Source organism: Vigna radiata, unplaced genomic scaffold, assembly GCF_000741045.1.
Source record: "Vigna radiata var. radiata cultivar VC1973A unplaced genomic scaffold, Vradiata_ver6 scaffold_7, whole genome shotgun sequence".
Taxonomy (NCBI): domain Eukaryota; kingdom Viridiplantae; phylum Streptophyta; class Magnoliopsida; order Fabales; family Fabaceae; genus Vigna; species Vigna radiata.
In genome coordinates, this window is record NW_014543262.1 from 2,831,504 (window position 1) to 2,837,981 (window position 6,478).

The window sequence follows — 6,478 nt, forward strand, 5'->3', positions numbered from 1 at the left end:
TATATATATATATATATATTTATATTTATATATATATATATATATATATATATATTTATATTTATATATTTATATTTATATATATATATATATATATTTATATTTATATATATATATTTATATTTATATATATATTTATTATTAATGATAATTGTGGTATAATAGGTAGTATATAAAAAAGTTTCATGCTTAGTTGTACAAGGATCTTGCTCTATTGATTTGATATATTTTGTTTTTCCTTGTTTTTAAAATAAAAATTGCTTTGGTAACAATTATTTAGTTTTCTAAAGTGTTTTTGTCTTTTAATTTTTGGTTAAAGAATAACTTTTTAAAATTAATTTCAATCATCTAAGTAGTTTTGATTCATGTCTTCTAACTTGTTTTTGTTCAGTTGTTTGCTTTTTATGTTTTAGAAATTTCTTGTGGAAGCTATAGATTATTTATTTACAATTTTCATTTTTTTTAACTTTTTGTTTTTTTTTTCTACATTTATAGTTTTGTCTCACATTTTGTTACTTTTTTTTTTGGGGTTTAGCCCAATTTATTAATATGTTGGTTTTTTTTTGGTCTATTTTATAAGTTTTTTTTTTCTTGATCTCTTGAGTGTACTTGAATTTATTTCATCTTTCACTTTAAAAATAATTTCTTGATAGATTAGCAGGGAGTTCTTCTTCATAATTAAAGAGAAAATTTAGAAGAAAAACAACTTCATAACCTTTCAATAGTAATACATAAATGAATTGAGTATAAACATTTGAGTGATGAGATCCATATATTTCTTTGAATTGTGATAATCATTTGTGTTAATTTCTTATTTTTCTAACCTTTTGCAAGCATGATTTCATTTAAAAATGAATGTCATAGAATGCTCATTTTAAGAATACAAAGGTTTGAAAAGAAATTTATAATCATTGATAAGGAAGACAAACATAAAAAGATATCAAGTTCAAGGATTAAAACTAGTTCCATTAAATATTCTAAACATGTAGTTTATGAACATAATTTTCATTAATGTTTTAGTGGGATGCCAATAAAAGATTATTACAAATAGTAGAAAGAGAAAGCAAAGCATTAAGAAGAAAATAGAGAATATAGAAAAAGAAATATTTGAAAGAAAATATGAGTAGTTTAGAGAAAAAGGGAAGGAAAGATAAAAATATGATTAAAGGAAAAAGAAGAAATACAAATATTGGAAAGAAATAAGAGAAACATATATTTTAAATCGCTATAGTGGTATGATTGAAAGAATCTTAAAAGGAGATGGCAAAACATTCCTCTTCTTTATTTCAAAAGTATGAATTCAACTTTTCCTTATATTTACTAATTTTGATTTACTATTTTGGAAATAATTACATATTAAAGAGGAACGACAATAAGTATGCAGGAAGATATTTTAATATTAAATATTTAATTTTAAATTTAATAAATATTACATAGACTGTAAAAGGAATTTGTTATTAAATTTTATTAATTTTTAGAAAAATTATAATCTTTTTTACTTGCCTGGTAAGTATTCAGTTGTTAAAGTTATGATTAATTATTTGATTTTGTTAGTTTAATATTCTGTATACATCAGTACTTATTTATCTATCTTTATTTTTTTTTAACAATACAATAATTTAATAATTTAATAATTTAATAATAATAATAATAATAATAATAAGAAGGATTAAATATGTTTTTTTTTTCAATTATCAATTTTGTTTTTCGTTTCTTTTTCAAAGCAAGGTACATTTTAGTCATCTTTTTTAAGGAAATCTTAATTTTTGGTCCTCCAAAACTAATGGCGTTAATGTTTCGCTAGGTGTGATGACATTTGTCCTTTTTAATGTTTGTCGCGTTGGATTTTTTCAATAACGTCATTGTTTCCTTCTTCTATCCGCAGTCGTCGCAACTTGTTTTTCTTCTTTCTTAGGCAAAACAAGGTCATCCCCTCTTCTTTCTCCATGAGAACAATATCACCCACTGAGCCAACATCCACCGAGCCAACACCCCCTCCGATCGGCCAAAGGCTTTGCCGACGTCGCCACTCGTCAACAGACTCATCACCGACGACCGCGAAAGCCTCCTTTTACGTCTTCTCTTCGTGCACAAAAGAGAAACACCCTCACTCAACGGAAGAACCCACTGCTCTTTTTCTTCACCGTGGTAGACTCAACGTTGGTAGCGAGCGCGGCGAGGACGTCCTGCAACGGTGTCGTTGTGAGGGAGACTGGCACGACAACGGAGTGAATCTTCCGTTTTGGCGTTTTAGGGTTCTGAAATTTGAAAATTTGGGGTTTTGTTCTTAATTTTTGATCTTGCAACTAGGGTTTAGGGATTCAAAGTTGAGTTTTGGATTTCTTCTTTTTGCCATTGTAGCGTTTTGAGATTTCTACTTTAGAAATCTTTCGTTAGGGTTTCTAATTCTTACAATTTTGGTTCTTGGTGATTATTGGTGGTTATGCAAGAGGAGCAGCCATGGGGTTGCGTTGGCAACTTCGTGCTGACGGTATGCTAAATCTGCGGTTATAAGTGAGCTAGCAGTGGCTTATGGTTCTTGGTGATTGTTGGTGGTTACGTAAGAGGAGTAGCCATAGGGTTGCGTTGGCTGGCATTGGTAGCTTTGTGCTCACAATATGCTAAATATGTAGTTATAAGTGAACTAGCAATGGCTTCAACCAAATGTTTGTACCAAACATCCACTTTCCAGCCTAAAAAACAACCTTATCTGTATCAATAAAAGTGTTTCAGGAAGCAACAATGGAAACAATGGCCAAAATGGGGGCAACACAGCAGTTAATGTTGGAGGAACAAACATGGAAAGCGATAATGAACTCTCTGAAAATAGTGGCAATGGTGATGCTAGTGGAACTAGAATTGTCGACATTGGCATGGTGGAGGAGGTTCGTGTTGGTGAAGATGGCGAGGTAGAAAAAAAGTTAACTCGGTTTCAAAAAAAGAGAAAATCATGTGACAAACCATTAGCTAACTCAGCCTTTTTTTAACGGTGTTAATTTTGGAAAACGAAATGTTACTGTTTCCTTAAGGACAAGGATCAAAGTGTACTAAAGTTTGAAATAATGACTAAATCTAAAATCGTTTGATAGTTAAGAGACTAAAAACATATTTAATCTTAATAATAATAATAATAATAATAAATAATAATAATAATAGTTATTATTATTATTATTATTATTATAAGATATTCATGGATTAACAAAACTTATTCTAAGGGTGGTAAAATAATCTAATCATGTAAACACTCTAGTGGAAAAAAACTTCGTGAAGTTCACATGTATGTATTTGAACATGTATGTACCCTTAAGCTCAAACATCCTATGAAGTATTATTTACAATTGATAAAATACCATGCTCTCAAATAAAATCTTAATATATTTCTTTTCTTTATCAGCTTATTTATAAAAATAGCATATAATATTGAGATGGTTTTAATTTTATATAAAATAATATAAAGAAAATCCTTTTCTAAAAAGAAGTTTCTTTTACAGTCATACAATTTTGTAAAACACTTGTACACCTTCGCTAAGACTTACTCTATAGGCCTAAGATCAACCTTGTATATTCGTTTCTCCAATAAGCATGAAATGTTTTTAAAAATATCTTTGAAAATTAGTTTAATTTTGTTGTTAAGATCAATTTCTTTAGTATTTTTTTACTTAAATAGAGAAATTTTGCTCAAATGAAAATAAAATAGAAACTCAAATCTTATTTTTTATTCTATTTTTGTTTAAGTGAAACTTTTTTCGGAACAAAAATAACAATGAAACTCAATATAAAGTTTTTTTCAAACAAACATGTTATCACTAAAATTAATTTCATCTTCTTTTATTCATTTCTTCTTATCGATTTAACTCATTAAATATGTATGTTTTTATATATACAAAATAAACAAATTTTTATATTTGTTTGATTTGTGATTTTATTTAAATGAGTTATGTTATTCTAAAATGTTTATCAAAATTGATGGAACTTGTATGATCCAAAGGTCATGCATCTCGAATCATGTGTGAACCATTGTAAACCATTGTCTCAGTTGTCAATTAAGTGCTGACACCTATGTTGTAATAGAAACCTCCTAATTTACTAATGGTTTAAGTTATATAAACTAAGGTATTAGTAGAGATGACAAAAAAATATATGCTCGCGGATATTCGTGGATAAAATCTACGATGGATAATTGATATCCGCGGATAACAGATATTTTAATACCCGCTTATAAACGGGTCGAGTGAGGGTACTATACTATCCGTACCCGCGGATATCCGCTACCTGCAAAAAATAAAAAATAAATTAATTTATATTTTATTAACTTAAATTTAATTAAAATTAATATTAATTTATATTTTACAAGGTTAAATTTAATTAAAATTGAATTTTAATTTATATTTAATTTAATTTATATTATATTTTATATATTTTTTGTAATTCTATTTAAATTTTATTTTAATAATTTATAAAAATATATATTTTTTCTAAATATTTGCGGATATCCGTGGATATTCACATGTATTCGTGGATTTTAAAATACCCGCGGATATTTTTTAAGCAGGTACTCGTGCAGGTAGCGGGTCGCGTTGCGCTTGGATTTTTTTTTTTTGTCGGGTCAGGTTGCGGGTAGGCATTATCCGTGCTCGATCTGACTCATTGTCATCCCTAGATATTAGGTGCTTAGAAAATGAGGAAGGAGTTTTCACATACCATGACATGTAGATGTGCAACTTGAGTTGGGATAAATTTACCTTTATTTCATGATTTGTGAGTTCGTTGGCAAATCCATGAACTTAATATATGTGTATTTTGGATGGCGTACATAATATGAGTATTTTGGAAAGTTTTAGATATATTATTTTTATCTTATCTTTATTTTTTATCTTTAGTTTGTTTGTTATTATTTCTTATTTGTATTTTAGGCCTTAGTTCATATTTCTTCTATTATAAATAGAGTACATTATATGTATATTTAACATAAGGGAAATTAATCTCATACATAGTTTTTACTATATTGAACATGGTATCAAGAGCCTAAGGTTCTTTTAGGTAAAAAATTTTGTCTCATCTACCATTGCACTTGTCGTTTAGCGTCATTACCGTCGGAGTTCCAATTTTGACAGGCAACCACACGATTTTGATCGTCTTAGCTAGGCGACCACTATGCTTTCAAACACACCTTCATTGGAGCTCCTATAGACTCTCAGTGTCTTTCAAAGTTGTGGAGGGCTCCCTTTTCTATCGTGCGGGGTGACACATCCCATTTCCTCTTAAGTAGTGATTCAGAGCATTGAGGTCGCTCTTTTTCCTCTTTCATTTCAGTCGTGTGTGGTCACATGTCCCGTCTCTTTTGAGACAGTTAATTAAAATGTCAAGGTCACTCTTTTAGGTGCTTTGATCGGAGAATCTTGGATTTTTAAGGTTTTTCTCTCATGTTCATCCATGATTTCTTCCATTGTCTCTTTTGATATCTCTTTTATCATCAATGTGTTTGACTCTTCCATATATGACAAAGATGACTTTTGTTAGTTTCTTTATAGCCATAACTCTTCAACAAAGACCTCTTTATCCACTAGATGTCAACAATGCATTCATAATGGAGATTTGTAAGAAGAGATTTATATGGAGCAACCTCCCAAATTTGTTGCTTAGGATGAGTCTTCTGGGTTGGTATTTCGTCTTCTATGTCATTTTCGTAAATCATTAACAATTTGGTATCACTCAAGTGCAGGATATTTTCATTAAGATTTTATTGGTTATATTAGTAACAATCTTGGTATATACTATTTGTATCCACTCGCTTGAGGAAGAGTCTTATATATATTATCTTTATCTCATATTTATCTTTAGTTAGTTTGTTATTGTTCATGTTTGTATTTTGGACTTAGTTCATATCTTTTCTATTATAAATAGAATATTCTATGTGTATATTTAAAACAAGAGAGATTAATTTGATAAGTAATTTTTACTACATGCTTGAATTAATACTTCACTTGTTAATACTTTTTATGAATAAGATTTTCATGTAGTTTTTATGATTTTTTAATATTAATATTTTGATGGAATTGAATTATTTTTTTTATCTAATTACAATGTTTTCTTTTATATATATATATATATATATATATATATATATATATATATATATATATATATATATATATATATATATTGGCTCAAATTGAAATAATATATAATTAAAACATCAAAATCAAAACAAAAACAAAAAGTATCTAATATTTTGTTTATTTTGATGCTTAAACTTTTCTATCGAATTTGAAGTGTGCATGTTGATAATCTTATTTGTATAAATAACTAAACTCAAATTACTTATACAATTAGATGGTTTCATTAAAATTTAAACTAAAAAATAATCTATAAAACATGCAAATTTTACTTTGTATGTTTATTTTTAAAAACTAATTCCTTTAAAAAGTAAATATAAAAATGATAAACTCCACTATTAATTGTGACACTAACTTGATTA